We start from the raw sequence: 21,871 nt of genomic DNA on the forward strand, positions 1-21,871 counted from the left end.
TCTCTGTGCGAGAACTCATCAATAGTGGGGCGCATTAGCTTCGCATCAACCCATGTCCAGATGTTTTCAAGGGTAAGAGATCTCGAGATGGTGTTTTCAAGAGCAATAGGCGAAAATGCACTATAGTCTATACCAGGCATGAGAAACCTTTGGTGACCCGCAGTCCTGATTCACATACAGTCAGTCCCACAAGAAAGCATGCTCCATTTACTGTATGAAATAAAATATACTATTATAAATACATGGGCAACGGCCTTGCGGCAGTGGTTACACCGGTTCCCGTGAGATCACCGAAGTTAAGCGCTGTCGGGCGTGGTCAGCACTTGGATGGGTGACCGTCCAGGTCGCCATGCGCTGTTGCCATTTTTCGGGGTGCAGTCAGCCTCGTGACGCCAATTGAGGATCTACTCGACCGAATAGTAGCGGCTTCGGTCAAGAATACCATCATAACGACCGGGAGAGCGGTGTGCTGACCCCACGCCCCTCCTATCCGCATCCTCCACTGATGATGGCACGGCGGTCGGATGATCCCGGTAGAACACTCGTGGCCTGAAGACGGAGTGCTTTTTTTAATTATAAATATATGTCTACATGAAAATAAGTGTTATTACTAATTACACAATTACATAATAGTTAATCCAATCGCCGCCATTATCAATTATAGCTTGGCACTTTAACCCTCTCTCCGGTAAATCAACCATGTTTCCAACCTCTAAATATCAAAAATGTTCAAATGTGTGTGAAATCTTGTGGGACTTAACTGCTAAGGTCATCAGTCCCTAAGCTTACACACAACTTAACCTAAATTATCACACACACCCATGCCCGAGGGAGGACTCGAATCTCCGCCGGGACCAGCCGCACAGTCCATGACTGCAGTGCCTAGACCGCTCGGCTAATCCCGCGCGGCTCTCTAAATATCGTTCGGCCAACTTCGTAACGAGTGTCTTTGACTTTCTATGAATTTTAGCAGCAGCTCCGTATCAAAGTATTATTTACAAGGATTATTTACAAGGAGCACTGCCTCACGGCGCTTCAGATATTTTGCACTCATTTTAAACTGCAACCGACAAAACAAAACATTCAACTCTCACACTGCTTATCCATGCATAGAGCTAGGAGCATTGATTACAGATTCGAGACGACTGCCAGAGATGTCGCTGCGGTCATCATATTTACAATTATGGCTTACTCTTTCTTGTGGAACTGACTGCATTTAGTTAAGCTTGCAGACCGCTTCCTCACCTGATGCAACAGCAGCACTCCAGGTTCATTCAGCCAGAATAATATCTTTATTGGCGGTAATGTTTATGGCGTAACGTATCGATATGAATGGCACCCTTTTCCGACACTCCCCACCAATCAGTTATGCCTCAAAACACTTGTTTTGGCAAACATTTGATGTTACTGTCCACACTGGAAATTAATACCCGTATTTCAATTTGGTCTTACTGCAATTGCTATTATTGAGCAATGTGTTTCGTAGAAAAGGGCTTTTTTCATTTTACATTCCTTCACAACAGATAGTGATTCAGTTAACAACAAGCAAACCGGTTTATCCTTATACCTGGTAAAAAATATATCCTCCCTCCGTTTCTCCTTCAAATGGTGGTATTCTGCATCTACTTTTCTCTTCTTAATGCCAGGTGTTTTGCTAATAAACTCAGTAAAGACATTCGGGAATATCAGGAAAAAAATCATCGAAGAACTAGCACAGAACGTAACACGTGAAGTGGCAACATATAAACAGTTCGATCACTAGAAGCCGTTGTTCAAATTGTCACGCTGCGCTAGTAACCGGTAATTTTGGCGTCACTGTCACATCCTACCACTATTTGCGATCTACCAATGCGTGGCGCAAATTTACGCAGTAAATTACGTGTGTGTTATCAGCACTGCTGAAGAGGCCAAAATACTTCTTCCCACACTCTTTCAAGGAAGTTTGCTGTTTCCCTCCCACTTTCGACACGCACATGAGAACATGGGCCATAGCTTCGCGCTCATGTCAGGCTCTAAACGTGTCCCTTTTTGCTGTTCAAATCGGGCGGCAGCGAAATGGGTCGTCTGTCAAGCGCACAAGAAAAAAAGCGCATAGGTGGAAGGGGTACAGTGAATGCCTCTGCGAGAGAGAACACTTGTCTGATGATGAAGTGACTCAGGAAGAAATGTGAGTCGATATAAAAGACATAGGGGATCTAATATTAGAGTCACATTTTAATAGAGTGTTCGAAGACTTTCGATCAAATAAGGCAGATCGAATGGATCGGGTTAAGTGGCAACCAAATGACTATTCAGGTTGGTGTGTGGAGTCTATGGGTCTGGTGACATATCGTCAGACATTCTGAGACACAATCTCGAAGACAGAAAGGGGAGGTAAGTGAGGAAACTATCGCACATGTTGCTTAGCGGCTCATGCATCTCAGTTACTGACAAGAACAGTATACAGACGAATAGAAAAGAAAACTGATGGTCTGATAGAGGACGATCAGTTTGGGTTTCAGAAAGGTAAAGGCAAAAGACATGCAGTCCTAAAGTTGGGGTTGGTAATGGAAGCAATGCTGAAGAAAAATCACTACATGCTCATAGGATTTCTCGACATTAAAAAAGAATATGTCAATAAGGATGAGAGACAAATAACGAAGTACTTCTATCAAAAAAGTGTGAGACAGAAATGATTAGCCACTACTATTCAATCTGTACATCGAAGGGGATGGTCTGATAGAGGACGATCAGTTTGGGTTTCAGAAAGGTAAAGGCAAAAGACATGCAGTCCTAAAGTTGGGGTTGGCAATGGAAGAAAGGCTGAAGAAAAATCACTACATGCTCATAGGTTTTCTCGACATTAAAAAAGAATATGTCAATAAGGATGAGAGACAAATAACGAAGTACTTCTATCAAAAAGTGTAAGACAGAAATGATTAGCCGCTACTGTTCAATCTGTACATCGAAGAAGCAATGACGGGAATAAAAGAAAGGTTCAAAAGTGGAACTAAAGCTCAGAATGAAGAGATGTTAATGATAAAATTCGCTGACGGCATCGCCATCCTCAGTGAAAGCGAAGAGGAATTGCAGGACGTATTGAATGGAATGGATACTCAATATATGTTGAGAGTAAACCTAAGAAAGATGAAAGTCGTGAGTAGCAAGTGAAATTATATTACCAATAAATGTAACATCAAAATTTGTGGACCGCCAGGCAGATGATGAGAAAACAAAATAACATATGATGAACGAAATAATGAGAAACTTAAAATCTTGATTTCACCGGTAAAGAGAGCAGTCCTGGTCAAGAGAGACCTGATAATATTCAGACATCGGTCTTAGACCGAGGAAGAAATTTCTGAGGACTATATTGTATAGTACCTAATCATAGACTATTGAAAAGCGGTAAAAGAAGAGAAAAAAATGGTTCAAATGGCTCTGAGCACTACGGGACTTAACTTCTGAGGTCATCACTCCCATAGAACTTCGAACTACTTAAACCTAACTAACCTAAGGACATCACGAACATCCATGCCCGAGGCAGGATACAAACCTGCGACCGTAGCGGTCGCGCGATTCCAGATTGTAGAGCCTAGAACCGCTCGGCCACTCCGGCCGGCAAAAGAAGAAAATCGAAGCTCCTAAGATGTGGTGCTATGTATCAATTTGACAATTGGGTGGGGTGATAGGGAACGTGGAGGTTCTCCACAGAATGGTAGACGAGAAACTATTGATAACTGTGACAAGAACAAGGTACAGGTTTATAGGACTTTTGTTAAGGCAACAACGAACAATTTCCACGGTATCAGAGGGAGCAGTAGAAGATAAGAGTTGTAGGGGAAAACAGAGATTTGAAAATATCTAATAGTTAATCGAGGACATAGGGTGCAAATGCTACAACGAGATGAAGAGGTTGGCAATGGAGAGGAATTCGTAGCGATCCGCCTCGGGCCAGTGGAAGAAGAGTGTGACTGATGACTTAAAAAAAAGTGTGTAGAAGAGACAAAATGCGGTTTTGTATTGTATTGTTGATGGAGACCGCGAAAATAGAGCACAGAAACGTTACAAAATTTTTGATGACATTTTTGGGGAACAGCGATTTTAGAAGCTATATAAAATAAATGAAAAACTACCTGCATCGAGATGATTATCTTATTAAAATGATCGGTTTCGGTCTAGTCTTTGGCAATCCTCAGAAAGCACCATCAACTGAAGTTGACGATGGGTAGAACATACAGCTGACACCAGTCGCTGAAACTTCTCGGGAACTAGGAGGAACCTGTGGTACCGACATGAAAGCTGTCCAGCACATAGTAAACGAAGACCTATATGTTTCCCGAACTGTTTCCAAATCCTAGGATTGGACGCAGAGGACCTGTACTTGGGTCGGCCCGTTCCCCGGATTTAACGCCTGTAGACTATTTTTTCATACCTGCTACACCTGACGATATGCAACGACGTATTACTGCAACCTGGTCGGACATCTCCGCTGAAATGCTAGCACGTGTGCAGCAGTCGTTCTATATCAGACTAGAAGCGTTTATTGTCAATGTCGGGGGTCATTTTGAACACAGCCTGTCTGATCGTCAAGGGTGTGCTTACTGAGTAGAGCTCACATAACTAGTGTATGCAGTTGTGTTGTTCTCACGCGTGTGCTACCACAGGTTTCGTGCAAGTGTCTGTGTGGGAATTTCTCCAAGTCCGATACCTCGTAAGCGACTAGAATCTTGCAACAAACACCGCTAGCATTCTAATTTATCCTACTTTATTTTCTGAATGTTAGTAGGCGTTGTTCCATTTAAAAATGCTTGTATCTGGAACTGGAAGAAGGTTTAGGTCATACCCAACTGTAAAAAGGGTAGAAAATTGGATGCACATAATTACCGGCCAATTTCACTGACATCGATTTGTTGTAGAATCATGGAACATATTTTGTGTTCAGACATAGTGACCTTTCTAGACTCTGTGAAGCTCATCTGCAGAAACCAGCACGGTTTTAGGAAACAGCGGTCATGCGAGATACCGGCTCCCAAGCTAATGGTATATTCCTCGACTTTCGAAAGGCGTTCGACTCAGTACGACACTGTCGCTTGCTCCAAAATGTGAGCGCTTACGGTCTATCCGATGACATATGCAGTTGGATAGAAAGTTTTCTAACAGACAGAGAGCAGTATGTCGTCCTGAATGGGGAGACTTCAACAGAAACAAGCGTAACATGAGGTGTGCCCTAGGGCAGCGTAATAGGTTCGCTGCTTTTTACGATTTACATAAACGATCTGGCTGGTGGTATTGACAGTGGCATTAGACTGTTTGCCGATGATGTGTAGTCTACAGGCAAGTAGTATTACGTGACGGTTGTGAACAAATCAACGAGGATTTGCAGAAAATAAATCGGTGGTGTAATGAGTGGCAGTTATCTCTCAATATTGGTAAGTGTAACCTACTGTGTATAAAAAAGCGAAAATCCCCATTAATGTACGAGTACAAAATTAATGTCCAGTCTTTGGAAGCGGTAACATCCGTCAAGTATCTGGGTGTGACTATTCGAAATGATCTCAAATGGAACGATCAGATTACACAAGTAACGGGTAAGGCGAACTCTATATTGCGGTTTATTGGTAGGATCCTGAAGCGATGCAGTCCTTCAACAAAGGAAATTGCTTACAATACTTTAGTTTGTCCAGTCATAGAGTACTGTTCGTCTGTATGGAAAGACCAGTTGGGTCTGATTCAAGAGATTGAGAAGGTCCAAAGAAGACCGGCAAGATTTGTGACTGGTACATTTAGCTATCGCAGGAGCGTTACAAATCTCATAGAAAGTTTGAAGTGGAACAGACTTGCAGATAGACGACGCGCTAAACGGAATGGGCTGCTCACTAAATTCCAAAATCCGATCTTCGCCGAGGATGTAGAGCATATATGTAATTACCACCAACTTTAAAATCGCGCAATGATCACCATTAAAAGATAATGAAAATTAGAGCTCGTACTGAGGCGTTCAGAAAGTCGTTTTCCCTTGTGCGATCCGCAAGTGGAACAGAGAGGGGGAGATATGACTGGCGCGAATAGTGCTGTCCACCAAACACCGTTTGGTGGCTATCGGAGTATATATGTAGATGTAGATATTTGCACAAAAATACGATTTCTAAGTACTATTACAGTCCTCAGATTGGTTATCAATATGATCCCTTGACCATTAATCCATTCTGTAAATAGAACTGTGCATGTCCGCAATATTCGTGGTGTAAGTTTTAGGTGATTCACCCCGAATATTCAAAATTTCGTAATTTTCTGTCGTACTTGTTTTAGCAGTTTTTATGGCCAGCAGTGCATTTTAAACACTTTAACCTCGGCTGCAGTGGCAGGTAACATTATTAACGAATTTGCATGTGAGCACCGCGAGGTAAACGTATTCACATTACTCCGCGGCGGCTGCAGGAAGACAGCCCATTCGTCAGAAGTGGCGGTGTAGGTCCAGCCTGGAAAAGGAACAGCACGCCGGCCGTACACCGCAGCTGGGCTGGGAGGCCAATCTTGCGTGTGTGTGTGTGTGTGTGTGTGTGTGTGTGTGTGTGTGTGTGTGCGGCGGTCCAAGGCTGGCAGCCTCACGATGCTGCGGCTGGCATTTCTGCAGAGGTCCGCGGCGCCCAAGGTCAGCCCGGCTCCACGCTGGCTGGCGATTCGGCCGTGGCCTTGGCGCTCCCGAGGAGCCGGCCAACATCGCCCAGCACCAGCGTGCGCCGTGGTCAGTTCTCGTGGGAGACTACATGCGCCGAGGCGGCAGCCTTCCTTCAGACCGACGGCACTGTCCACTTAACGTATCTAGTTATTACTGAACACGCACAGCACAAGTGTTCGGCTTGGAGTACACAGCAAACTAGCCACTGCAATAAGGGAATGCATGATGCTAAGCAGCGACAGAAAAACAATTTTCCTGGAACCAGAAAAGAAGTCTAGCAGCAGAAGAGTAACATGATATCAGGAAATGAAGTTCTTTCAGTACTCTGTGTTCATGTGTGTGTGTGTGTGTGTGTGTGTGTGTGTGTGTGTTTGTGTGTGTCCGAGTGACGGTGCACGCCCTTAAACGATCATGTACGTATCCTCCAAGAACTACTGCACAGTAGTGAGATGGAAGATACTTCCTACATACATTTACATATGAGGGCTATTCGGTAAGTAAGATCGGATGCGGCGTAAAATGGAAACTAAGATGATTCTTCACACAGATGTGTTGGGCAGTGTCCCTAGAATGCCCGTAGGTCGTGTCATGTCACTCTTCTCGTTTCTGAGAGCACAGTGAGCACTTAAAGATGCCTAAAGAAATAGCGTCTTCTGCCTACCTTGAGGGCTTGGTGAGAGATTTCGCCTGAATTCATGCAGCCCACATAACATTACGGTCATATGTTTCGTAAATCATAGCAATTCTCGGCCGCGCTCTGCAGAGGCAATGAAGATGGGAAGTGTTTGATCACCCACAACACAGCTCGTAATTGGCTCCCACTGTGTTTCATCTCTGGTCACGCGAATCCCTGGCTATGGAGGCAACATTCTGGCATAGACGGTGAGCTATAGACCAGCGTAGAGAGTTGGTGGAAAGCACAGGCGACTGACTTCTATGACGAGGGTATTGGAAAGTTGATACAAAGCTACGACAAATATTTAAGCCGTAGTGGCGACTATGTAGAGAAGTAGCTGAAGCTATCGATAAATACTGCAAATAAGACATTTTGGATTTACACAGTTGTTCCCATCCGAGAATGATTGTACCTTACATATAATGTGTCCCAAAAGGAAAGGTCGATATTCAGGGATATGGGAGGAAAGATCATTGGAAGCAAAAAATTTCGTAAGTACACATGCCTTATTTCGAATGGTTTCGGAGACAGAATACATTTAATGAACATTATTATTTATTTCCTGTGTTATTCAGCACATCGTCAGGTTCACACAACAGTAATTAAGATGTGGATAGTACAAAGGATCACTTCAAAAATACGTACTCATTTACCTCTGAGTATTATCGCACACATCATACTACATCTGTTGCACTGTCCACAGTAACTATTCCAATATCCCCACGTCAACTTCAGTGCATTTCGACACTCTTAGGAGAACACGCTGTGTTGCTTGTCTCAGTACTTCTGCACATTCCCTAATGAGAGCACCAGCGTCCATGACGCGACCAAGCTGTTTACCTCACCTACTCACGTCTCGTTGTTACACCTCAGACTTCATCCAACCCAATGTGTCCAGCCCCTGAAGACCACGTGATAGCTGACCGACCGCCGCGTTATCGTCAGCATTCATCATCGGGTGGAGAGGGGTATGGGATCAGCATACAACAATCCTAGCCGTTGTCAACGTTCGGACGTTGGAGCCACTACCACTCAATCAGGTAGCTCCTCAACTGTGATCACCAGGCTGAGTGCATGCGCTCCAGTTCTCCCACCAAGGGAAAATCCCTGGCAGTTGCGGCAAAAGTTCACTGGTCCCCCACATGTGGGTAACATCATTCAACCACGTAAACAAAATTCTAATGGCGTGAGGTCTGTCGATCTTTGACTGAACTGCCTCCACCAATCCAGACATTAGCGTACGTGCGTTTGAAATGTGACGTTATCTGACTGGTAAAATGTGGAGGCGATTCGTCATGCAGTCCGCGTGGCCAAGGGAATGTCATCATGCCGTTCAGCAAGCGAATTTTCCAAAAAATGCAAGTAATTTTGTCCAGTAACTTTCCAGTAATTTTGTCCCATCATTCGCTCATCTAAAATGACCGGACCCATCAAAATGTTACCGATCATGCCGCTCTAAACACTGATCGAAAAACGAACTTGGAAATTGGTTTCCACTGTAGCGTGAGGACTCTCCTGCGACTATAAAATGATTACTGCTTGTTTTATTGATTCCATTCCGTATAAATACGCCTTCTTCAGTGGATGATATTAATGGATGGGAACCACGATTGTTCCTTAACCAGTGACAAAATTCAGGCAGTGTGGCACTGTCGCCAACGTAAAGGTTGCGGACACGCTGTATGTGAAATACGTACAAGTTATCCGCGTGTAATGTTTGTCAGACACATCTTAGTGAGACACTGAAATGCGCAGAAAGTTTCTGTGTGCTGGTAATAGAACTACATTGCACCATTGTAACTATGTGCTTCTGTTCCTGCACAGGTTGCCGAACTAAATGTTCAGAAAAAAGTGGGAACATGGGAGAATAGCAGTTTCATCAGTGTGCTGAAAATTCTGTTGATCGTTCTACGATCGGGAATCCCACTTGTCGGAAAGGCCTTGTGGTACTATTCGACAGCAGCGCAAGCAATGTCGATAGGTTGCGAAGCGGAAAACATAGTAAAAATCAAATATGCTTCATTTGAACATTTATGTACACCTCGCAGCTGCCTGTGTAGATAGTGGACTTTGACGTTTGTCATGACATGGCACCAGCGTTCCAGTACCATCGTTATAGACGACAACTGACGGTGATTTACACCAATTCCGTACACTGGTCTGTAGCTCGTAGCCTGTGCCAAAGTGCTGTTTCCATTCGTCGGTTTGCCGGCCGCGGTGGTCTAGCGGCTCTAGGCGCTCAGTCCGGAGCCGCGCGACTGCTACGGTCGCAGGTTCGAATCCTGCCTCGGGCATGGATGTGTGTGATGTCCTTAGGTTAGTTAGGTTTAAGTAGTTCTAAGTTCTAGGGGACTGATGACCATAGATGTTAAGTCCCATAGTGCTCAGAGCCATTTGAACCATTCGTCGGTTTCCCAAAATTTTCATGTAAATATGGGGGCACCTTACGAAAAAAATGGTGGATCTCAACGGCCTCAAGAGACTAGAACCAGAAAGGACATATTTATTTTTCTTATGGCTATGCTGGATCGTACAGCCACATCACTTACGTTGTGTCAGAGAATATGCGTTATGACCTGACGAGACAGCAGACGTCCGGTATCGGTGTGGGTTCTTTGATTACGTTGGGAGATGGTGGAGTGGATATAAAACATACGCATTATTAGTTCACTTTATTACAAGAATGATAAAAGGATATACTTAACTTTACAGGATCCAGTGCCAAAGGAGTGTGCCGAGTATTTAAAACTCCGTGAATATTAAAGCATCGCTTGATGCACACATTCACTAAACTCTTTTCTTCTCACAAACTTCAGAAAAACAGTTCCATCTATGACATAAGTAACAAATGTGTCTTAACTAGACGATGCCGTCTGCTTGAACAGAGGTCACAAACTCGGGTGAGCCTTCCTCTGCTCAGCTGTATCTCGGTCTCTGTGCGGTGGCGCTACGGCGTTGGGACATAGGGGTGGTTTAACCCCCCCTCCCACACCCATTGATCGTTACGGAATGCAGCGAGTCATAGTTAACTTCTGTGGTATCGAAGGGAGGTGCAGATTTTGTTACGGCACTGAGATTTTTGGACGATACCACAATTTGCTGCAAGAAAAATATCCATACGGACAGTGGGACGAAGTCTGAGCCACCTTGGAATGACCATTGTTGCGGCTTCCCTTGTCGTGGCAATAGAGAGAGAGCTTCAACAGACGTGCACCCATCGAAAACACTGGACCACACAGGAATGGAGTTACGTAGTTTCTTCAGACCAGTTTTGTTTCTGTGTACAGCGTCGTGGTGAACATACCCGTGTCTGGAGCCTCTGAGGAGAATAAATGCTGTCAGGTTGCTGCCATCATTGACATACGAACCCAGCACCTGTTGGATGGTACAGTGTGCCATTGGGTACACAGCACAATCGCTTCTGATTCGCTTAGGAGGCAATCTGGACAGCAGTCGTTACATCTCTGACGCGTCTGCGATTTCTCTGTGACGTTATCTTTTGAAGAAAATTACCTAGAGTGCGGGATTTCCATCCTGTCCTTATTTACATCTAGAAATAAGGTGTTCGACTATTTCCCCGTCCAGCTCATTCTTCCGACCTTTTATTCAATGAAAGAATCTGATCATAGGTTTGCTGGTGACGATTAATAAACCCTGGAATAGAGTTGAAGCAGGTTAGTATGATGTTTCTGTATTTTTCATCCAAACTCAGTTCGATTCGGCGCCCAGCCCGTTCATAGCCATTGTTGCTCCCAGCGGTGACAGCTCCGTGCGCTACATTTCGTAATATAGATCTACGGTCAATTCTTTGAAACCCCACAATTGTCTCCCATTGCGACACAACTTTGAAATTTAGCTCAAAGGTGCCTACAGTCTACTTTTGTAATTCTCCAAAGCGTGTAGCCTTGCCTCAGACAGTACGTTGTACACACATGCTAGAAAAGGTCAGAGCTTAGAAGTCCGTGTAAGTTAATGTTGTCAAATTGGCACCAAGGTTCGCCATAACGCTGCCCAATGCCACCGTAGACGTGTCACACGACTGGACGCTCATCAGACACCATTACCCACATTTCAAATATTCTTTTGACACCTCTTTGATGGAGTTCAAAAAAGGCAAAACCCAGCGTTTAAATCACGCGTTTTTCTTATCAGTGGCCTAGGATAATGTTTCAGATACACCCTCACAGAGAATCGACACGAAAAGGAGTCTGGAGATGGCATAAAGGCAGTCAATGAAACCACCCGTTCCCTTGGGGGCCTTGTTTCCAAAAAATTTCGCAATCCCACTTTTTTTTTTTTTTTTGTCATCATCAGTCTTCTGACGTCTTTGATGCGGTCCGCCACTAATTCCTCTCCTTTGCTCCTTGCTCCGTCCGTCATTGGTTATTTTACTGCCTACTTCATGACCATCAATCCTGATGTTAAGTTTCTCGCTTTTCACAGTTCTACTACTTCTCATTACCTTCGTCTTTCTTGGATTTACTCTCAGTCCATATTCTGTATTCATTAGATTGTTCACTCCGCTCACAAGATCATGCAATTCTCCTTCACTTTCATTGAAGATAGCAATGTCATCAGCGAATCGTATCACTGATATCCTTCCACCTTAAATTTTAATACCACTCCTGAACCTGTCTTTTATTTCCATCATTGCTTCCTCGATGTACAGATTAAACAATATGGGCGAAAGGCTGCATCCTCGTCTTACACCCTTTTTAATACCAGCACTTCGTTCTTGGTCGTCCACCCTGATTATTCCACTCTTGTAGATATTTTATATTACCCGTCTCTCCCTATAGCTTACCCCTACTTTTTCAGAATTTCGAACATCTTACACCATTTTACATTGTCGAACCCTTTCTCCAGGTCGACAAATCCCATGAACATGTCTTGATTTTTCTTTAGTTTTGCTTCCATTATGAACCACAACATCATAATTACCTCTTTCGTGCATTTACCTTTCCTAAAGCCAAACTGATCGTCATCTAGCGCATCCTATATTTTCTTTTCCATTCTTCTGAATATTATTCTTGTAAGCTACTTCGATGCGTGAGGTGTTAAGCCGAGTGTGCAATAATTCAGCTATAGTCGTCTTCGGAATTGTGTGGATGATGCTTTTCCGAAAGTCGCCAGACTTATACATTCTACACACCAACGTGAATAGTCCTTTTGTTGCCACTTCCCCCAATGACTTTAGAAAGTCTGAAGACATGTTAACTATCCCTTCTGCCTTATTTGATGTTAAGTCCTTTCAAGCTCTTTTAAATTCTGTTTCTAATTTTGGATCCCATATCTCTTCTAAATCGACTCCTGTTTCTTCTTCTATCATCATCATCATCATCATTTAAGACTGATTATGCCTTTCAGCGTTCAGTCTGGAGCATAGCCCCCCTTATAAAATTCCTCCATGATCCCCTATTCAGTGCTAACATTGGTGCCTCTTCTGATATTAAACCTGTTACTTCAAAATCATTCTTAACCGAATCCAGGTACCTTCTCCTCGGTCTGCCCCGACTCCTCCTACCCTCTACTGCTGAATCCATGAGTCTCTTGGGTAACCTTGCTTCTCCCATGCGTGTAACATGACCACACCATCTAAGCCTGTTCGCCCTGACTGCTACATCTATAGAGTTCATTCCCAGTTTTACTTTGATTTCCTCATTGTGGACACCCTCCTGCCATTGTTCCCATCTAATAGTACCTGCAATCATCCTAGCTACTTTCATATCCGTAACCTCAACCTTGTTGATAAGGTAACCTGAATCCACCCAGCTTTCGCTCCCGTACAACAAAGTTGTACATCAGAAAAATCTTCTCCCTGACAGAGGCTGTCAATATATTCTTTCCACCTATCCGCTCTCTCCTCTGTATTGAACAATGGAATTCCCGTTGCACAATTAATGTAACCACCTCTGCCTTTAATGTCACCCATGGTTGTTTTTACTTTCCTGCATGCTGAGTATGTCCTTCCTACAATCATTTCTTTTTCGATGTTTTCACATTTTTCCTGCAGCTATTTCGTCTTTTCCTCACTGTACTTCCTATTCATTTTATTTCTCAGGGATGTCTATTTCTGTATCCCTGAGTTTCACGGAACATTTTGTATTTCTTGCTTTGATCGATGAATTGAAGTATTTCTTCTGTTACCCATCGTTTCTTCGTAGTACTTTCTTTGTACCTATGTTTTCCTTCCCAACTTCTGTGATGGCCCTTGTTAGAAACGTTCATTGCTCTCCAGCTGCACTGCTGCTGAGCTGTTCCTTAATACCGTATCTCTAGCCTTAGAGAACTTCAACCGTATCTCGTCATCCCACTTCTTTACGCATTGATTTTTCCTGACTAACGTCTTAAACTTCAGCCTACCCTTCATCATTACTGTATTGTGATCAAAGTCTATATCTGCTCCCGGATACACCTTACCATGCAGTATCTGGTTTCGGAATCTCTCTCCGACCATGATGTAATCTAACTAAAATCTTCCCGTATCACTCGGTCTTTTTCCAGTATACCTCCTCCTCTTGTAATTCTTGAACAGAGTATTCGCTATTACTCGCTGAAACTTGTTACAGAACTCAATTAGTCTCTCTTCTCTCTGATTCCTTGTCCCAAGCCCATATTCTCCTGTTGACTTTTCTTCTACTCCTTCCCCTACAACTGCATTCCCCACGACTATTAGATTTTCATCCCCCTTTACATACAGTATTACACTTTCAATATACTCATACATTTTCTGTGTCTCTTCATCTTCATCTTGCGACGTCGGCATGTATACCTGAAGTATCGTTGCCGGTGTTTGCTGTTGATTCTGATAAGAACAGCCTGTCACTCAACTGTTCATAGTGACACACTCTCTGCTCGACCTTCCTATTCATAACGAATCCTACTCCCGTTATACCATTTTCTGCGGCTATGGATGTTACCCTATACTGATCGGACCAGAAATCCTTGTCTCTCTTCCACTTCACTTCACTGACCCCTACTATATCTAGATTGACCCTTTGCATTTCCCTTTTCAGATTTTCTAGTTTCCCTACCACGTTGAAGTTTCTGACATTCCACGCCCCGACTCGTAGAACGTTATCATTTCGTTGATTATCCAATATTTTTTTCATGATAACCTCCCACTTGGCAGTCCCCACCCGAAGGTCCGAATGGGAGGCTATTCCGGAATCATTTGCCAATGGATAGATCATCATGACACTTCTTCAGTTATAGGTCACATGTCCTGTGGATAGATGTTACGTGTCTTTAATGCAGTGGTTTGCACTGCCTTCTGCATCCCCATGCCTTTGATCATTGCTGATTCTTCCGCCTTTAGGGGCCGTTTCCCACTCCTAGAACAAGAGAGTGCCCTGAACCTCTGTCCGCTACTCCGCCCCCTTTGCCAATGCCGTTGGTAGAATGGGGGTGACTTCTTATGCCGGAAGTCTTCAGCTGCCTATGCTGTTTATTAATCAAAATTTAAGCAGCGGCAGGATTAGAGTCCGAGACCGAAGACGTTTTAATTATGAATAAAAGACGCTACCCCAGACCACGGGTGCGGGTCCAATCCAATCTCATGAACAAAAAAATGACGTCCTTGACAACGTTAGACATAGCTGACCCCCACCCGGACTATTCACCCTTTATCTAGCGCATTGAGGGGTTGCAAACCCATTGAACATGGTCTGACCCCTTCGGATTGTAGCCCGACCGCAAATTTTGCTCTGATGTACATGGTAGAGCCAATAGGAACCATTAAAAACCATTCGATTTAATTTGAAGTGATTGGAAGGAGCAAATAGTATTCACGCTTTTTCAGCCCTCTGTTTCACGCCGTCCTCTGGCGTGGTCATGGGAGGAGAGATTTGTAACAATGACATGTGCATGAATGAGAAAGGATCCCTCTAAGTCCGGCAAAGCCCTTGGTGTCACTCACATACCTTTGTGGAGTACCTCAAAAATGTAGCTGTACTTCGAGCGCCACTCAGCTGAATAGGTGTCAAAACATGAACATGTCCATGTGCGCAAATTACTTCCGGATTTTAAATGTTTTACTTATGACAAATTCTGATATTAAGTGCTACAGTTTATCAACATGACAACTTGGCGTGAGGTCCAACTCAAAATGAACACACTTTACAACACAAACTTTTGAAGCCTGAAAATGATAGCAAAGTATGTCGAAACCGGTTGTTGTAAATAAAGAAATATTTATGCAATCTTGGCTTTAGTAAAATTTTACAGAGTAAAACATATCGGTCCTTCCAATTTGAAATCATGAAAAAATCAAATGAATACTTATGGACTTTCTGATGAAGAAATGGAACTGTGATTGCAGATTTATGGAAACCTTTATGCCATTATAAACGAGATATGGACAGATTTTTACTCGTTACCCGTTGCAAATGGAGTATGATCCATACAAATGCATATTAAAAACCCGAAGCTGCCCGACTGAGTATTGGGGGCTATCGAGGCTACATTACATACATACGTAGAACAACTAACGGCGCGCTTGGTAAGAAATAAAACAGACCACATTAAACAGGTCTGCCACAGACGAAAAGTCCGCCTTGAACTCACTCCAACTAATGTAAACACTTATTTTCATTTGTCTAGTTGAATATACCGTTTCTCGTCAGATTGCTGAAGTTAAGCAAAGTCGGGGGTTGCCAGTACTTGTATGGATAGTTACCACGGCAGCCCACGTACTGTTGGCTGCTCTCCCTTTGCCTTTACTGCAAAGGGGAGGAAGGAGTGATGGTGTATAGTATCTGACCGGAGGCCTTTAGCCGGCCGCTGCGGCCGAGCGGTTCTAGGCGCTTCAGTCTGGAACCGCGCGACCGCTACGGTCGCAGGTTCGAATCCCGCCTCGAGCATGGATGTATCTGATGTCCTTAGGTTAGTTAGGTTTAAGTAGTTCTAAGTACTAGGGGACTGATTACCTCAGATGATAAGTCCCACAGTGCTCAGAGCCATTTGAACCATTTTTGGAGGACTTCACGCAGTGTCCTGTAATAGAATGCAAACCTCTTCACAGTGTCTCTTGAAATAAATGCATGCGACACTGTCTATGGTGAACCATCCGTTAGTTGGGGACGTAAAGCTCAACGACTCCCCTGGTGCTATTCGAGAGGAAGAGGCTATGTGGCGGTATCGGGTTTCGCCCTATCCCTTCTCTCATCAACGTCCAACACACCCCTTGCAATCACCTAGATTTACCAGACACACGTACACATACAAGTCTCATACTTCACGAAGGAAAGTTGTTAGTGTCTGGGAAGGATAAAGATAATCTTTCCAATTAGGCAGCTGAAACTGTTCTTTGGCAAGCCATCCTACTTTTTTACCCTATTTTCCGATCTCGTAGCAGGAGTAAGTAGAGAACAGGTAACAAACGGTGCAACATCAGCTTGAAGAAATTCAGATGCTTTTAATGATCCGATACTGAAAACAGTAAACTTGAACACGGTAGTGGCGTTCGAAATGTTCTAGATGAACGTTATTTTCCGTCTTTTCGTTTTTGGGTCTCCTGTCGAGTTAAGAAAAGAGTCAAGCCTAGGCTAATTGGTAGCTAAAGACATTAGCACAGGTGATACTAGCAACATCGAATCAACAAACTATAAACGACCTGGTCATGAAGCTGGAAATGTACTCACTGTCGGACAGCCTATGAAATTTAACTCGAATACATCCATGATGGAGTCGTTCAGGAAACAATAAGGAAAGAACAGGTTCCTTATTCCAGTTTCTATAGTAATGTGTCAAATGAATAGATATGGACTTTCAAATCAAGAAATGGAACTGTGATTGCAGATTTATGGGAACGTTTAGGCCATTACAAACGAGATATGGACAGATTTTTATTCGTTATCCGTTCCAAATGCCTATAAGTACCACTACATAACTCAAACAAATCGTCACGATTTGGTTCAGGAAACCACAAACTGTCCAACACTAAAGCAGCAGCACCTTCACTTATACGATTTCCATAAAACAAAGGAGCATCATTCAATATGGCATCAGTTTCAATATTTTGAGCGTTAAAAAATATCAAGTAATCGGTAGCAACAGGTGGAAGTAATGTGTTACATCACCAACAACTTTAATCTTGGCACAATTCAGTGCACCTTTAACCCATACGGACACAGAACATAGCAACTGGCAGCAAATGAATATTTATATATATATATATAATCAAAGATGGTAGCACAGCTCCCCCCATAGCCGTGATTCCCTCCTCTGAGATGTCAGTGTCTATTGGTGAATCAGTATCTGGATGACTTGGGATGGGTCATTTACCATGACCCAATAGGTTTCTTTTTTGCTGTCGTGTAATGTTTATTATTATTTTTTTATTTTCTCAAGGAAAGGCCAGGTACTTTATTTTAGTTTCTATAGTAATGTGTCACATCACCAACAATGTTAATCTTGGCACAATTCAGTGCAGCCGGCCGAAGTGGACGTGCTGTTAAAGGCGCTGCAGTCTGGAACCGCAAGACCGCTACGGTCGCAGGTTCGAATCCTGCCTCGGGCATGGATGTTTGTGATGTCCTTAGGTTAGTTAGGTTTAACTAGTTCTAAGTTCTAGGGGAGTAATGACCTCAGCAGTTGAGTCCCATAGTGCTCAGAGCCATTTGAACCAAGCCAATTCAGTGCACCTTCAACCCATACGGACACAGACTCTGATTCATTTACTTTACGACGATTCCTTGTCCTAAGAATCAACCGCATATTTATTTTTGGGAGGAGATAATATACCTATTACTACGAAGAGCGGAGTAGGTGCGCAAGTTATTCTTCATGGTCTTTCAGTGTTTTGTGGATGCGTACTGAATTTTACACTTACTAATGCTGATGCTGGTGCACATGGTAATGGTTGGGTTACTGTGGCTGTAGCTCGTGGTGGTAAAGTGGAGACTGTATCAGGGTTGAAGACTTTTAACAGCCGATAATTTATTGGTTATTGTACATTTCAGATATGTGAACTGTATAACAGAGATTGTGGTTCAGCTCACTATATGTCTACAATGCCGTTGGTTCTTAGGACAAGAAATTGTCATAAAGTAAATGAATCAGAGTCTCTGTTCGTATGGGTTAAAGGTGCACTGAATTGTGCCAAGATTAAAGTTGTTGGTGATGTGACAAATTACTGTAGAAACTGAAATAAAATACCTGTTCTTTCCTTGAGAATGATAATAATAATAATAAATATTACTCGACACCCAATGGCAGCGTCTGCGAATTCAACTTCAGAAACAACAAAACAATCAGAGAAAAACGCACATGAGTATGATGGCAGAGGAAAGCAGTATCCAATGACAGTATCTGCGGATTCACGATCTGAAACAACAGAACAATCAAAGAAGAACGCAAATGAGTATGACGGCAGAGAACAGTTGAGTCAAATTTGGAGAGACATGTCAAACGCAATTTTCTCCGAGTAGTAACTAAGAGAAGTAAATCGATAAACGAAGTGCCCTCAAGAAATAGCAATAGTGGTCAAGGGAGGAGTGAGGCAGAATCGAAGCCGAGCTTCCACGCCGAAAGCCAATTGTTTGCGACACTCGTAAACGAAGGAAGAAAATAAGGAAGCTGATCACAGTTGGGTCAATTAGAACCAAAACTGGATTATAGGGAAAGAGATGCGATGTCTGATCGCTGTCCAAAATTCAGATCTATTACAAGTCCAATAACAATATGCATAGATACCGGAAATCAAGTAATTCGTAACAAAGAAGGTAATAATGACTTATCACAGTAATAAAATTAGGACTTAAAGTGTATAAATCAAACCAGCGGGCATCAAACGTTTTTGCTCAAGATCCAATACTGATACTTTGGGGCTTCACCTCGTATAATTAAATAGGAATCTATATAAATTAGTACTTCGTGAGTCCCCAACAGACTACCAGCAGTAATGGAGTGGTCGTTTCGTGTCGTCCGTCCTCTGTTTCAAACTGCTGCCAACCCCACCTACACTAAAGTTGTTACGCTGTAACTGCCTGACGAAGTGTTGTGTTACCTGTTGTGACCTCGTCAGTGGACGCAACTGGATATGGTACGCTGAGACTGGCTCCACGGGAGGCGCTTTGACGTTCGCCGACAGCCACAAGCGTGCCCCAATCAGCAATCTCGTCACCATCAAAAATGATTGAAATGGCTCTGAGCACTATGGGACTTAACATCTGTGGTCATCAGTCCCCTAGAACTTATAACTACTTAAACCTAACTAACCTAAGGACACCACTCAACACCCAGTCATCACGAGGCAGAGAAAACCCCTGACCCCGCTGGGAATCGAACCCGGGAATCCGGGCGTGGAATGCGAGAACGCTACCGCACGACCACGAGATGCGAACTCTTCTTCTGTCTACCGTGGCTTTTGTTTACCGTACTTGTGCGGAGTTAGGCTCTACTACGAGGCCAGAACTAGTTACCTATGAGGAGCTTATTTAAGCACTGTACTAATATTACGACGATAAGATCAATGCGGCGCTGCCAGATTTAAGGTCTTCAGCCTCAAGGAGCAGCCGGGTAAAAACGTACTGGCTGTGGGTGACAGATTTGTAAAGGCTCACAAGACACTTTAAATTTAAGTGTGAATATGGAAAATACTATAGTGACTTGATGATTCGTGACTCTGTTACACAAAATGTGGCAGATAGTAGAATCCATGAACAAACCTTAATATCCTGACCCCACGTTGCAACAGGTTTCGCAGATTATTGACTTTCAAGGTTCGAGGGACTCTGCAGTTGCCAGTTTTCAAGCAGGAATTATTTTTGCCGCAGCTTACAAGGGAACCTCCCCATCGCACCCCCCTCAGATTTAGTTATAAGTTGGCACAGTGGATAGGCCTTGAAAAACTGAACACAGATCAATTGAGAAAACTTGAAGAAGTTGTGTGGAACTGTGACAAAATAAGCAAAATATACAAACTGAGTAGTTCATGGGAAGATATGCAACATCAAAGACTCAAGGAATGCAGGAGCGCAGTGGTCTCGTGGTAACGCGAGCAACTGCGGAACGAAGGGTCTTTGGTTCAAATCTTCCATCGAGTGAAAAGTTTAATTTTTAATTTTCAGTTTATGTGACAAACTCTTATGTTTTCATCACTTTTTTGGGAGTGATTATCACATCCACAAGAAAACCTAAATCGGGCAAGGTAGAAGAATCTTTTTACCCATTCGCCAAGTGTACAAGTTAGGTGGATCGACAACATATTCCTGTCATGTGACGCACATGCCGTCACCAGTGTCGTATAGAATATATCAGATGTGTTTTCCTGTGGAGGAATCGGTTGACCTATGACCTTGCGATCAAATGTTTTCGGTTCCCATTGGAGAGGCATGTCCTTTCGTCTACTAATCGCACGGTTTTGCGATGCGGTCGCAAAACACAGACACTAAACTTATTACAGTGAACAGAGACGTCAATGAACGAACGGACAGATAATAACTATGCAAAAATAAAGAAAGTAATATTTGAACCAAGAACCTTTCGTTCTGCAGCTGCTCACGCTACCACGGGACCACGGCGCTCCTGAACTGAAAATGTCCATGATGTTGCCTATATAGCCCATGGACTACTCAGTTTGTATATTTTGCTTATTTTTTTCACAGTTCCACACAACTTCTTCCTGTTTTCTCAATTGATCTGTGTTCAGTTTATCAAGGCCTATCCACTGTGCCAACTTATAACTAAATCTGAGGGGGGTGCGATGGGGAGGTTCCCTTGTTAGAAGCGTAACACTGGGCGACAACGTAAGCAGTCCAAGGCAAGCACTCAGCGACCCAGGCGGCTACGTTACAGCCCGCCACGTAAACAATCTGGCCGGAAACATACCGACGTGAAATCTTGCCCGCGCTGTTTCAGATCTAATAAACGTGACCGCTGTCCTTCAAGTTACGCGACTTGTTTTGCATGTGGTAGGAACGGGCACATTACGGCTGTCTGTCTGCAGGTGACGAAGATTTCGCTCAGAACAAATGCTTATATAACTTGGAACATTCATTTGGTGCCTAGCTGTGATACTAGTGTAGAACGTAACAGTGAAACTGTTCAGTGCAAGGCCACTCCGACAAAGTTTTTGTGGGCTTTGTTATTGGTGGCCAAAGTCATCAGTTTCAGTTAGATAGGGGGTGGGGGTCCAGCGACATTGCTAAATCGCAATACTTATGATCAGCTTGGCAAACCATAGTTACAGACGGTTCTGGGCGCTACAGTCTAGAACAGCGCGATCGCTACGGTCGCCGGTCCGAATCCTGCCTCGGGCATGGCTGTGTGTGATGTCCTTAGGTTAGTTAGGTTTAAATAGTTCTAAGTTATATGGGACTGATGACCTCAGATGTTAATTCCCATAGTGCTCAGAGCCATTTGAACCTAGTTACAGAAGTCAACAACTACGCCCAAAGCGTATAATGTACAGTACATTCCAATATTTGGATCTTGTAGCTTTCCTGCCATCTATCAAAATTTGCAAAGAACTGTTTCATTCCAGGTTTTGCGCTCTTGGGACAGTGCTAATATTTTCTACTTTGATTTATTTA

The 21,871-nt window shown here is 43.5% G+C and overlaps 1 pseudogene; it reads left to right on the top strand.

Annotated features, from left to right (window-relative positions):
• Positions 1 to 245: 245 nt before the first annotated feature.
• Positions 246 to 363, top strand: LOC126420069 (5S ribosomal RNA; annotated as a pseudogene).
• Positions 364 to 21,871: the final 21,508 nt, after the last annotated feature.

Source organism: Schistocerca serialis, chromosome 9 (genome assembly GCF_023864345.2).
Source record: "Schistocerca serialis cubense isolate TAMUIC-IGC-003099 chromosome 9, iqSchSeri2.2, whole genome shotgun sequence".
Lineage (NCBI taxonomy): Eukaryota > Metazoa > Arthropoda > Insecta > Orthoptera > Acrididae > Schistocerca > Schistocerca serialis.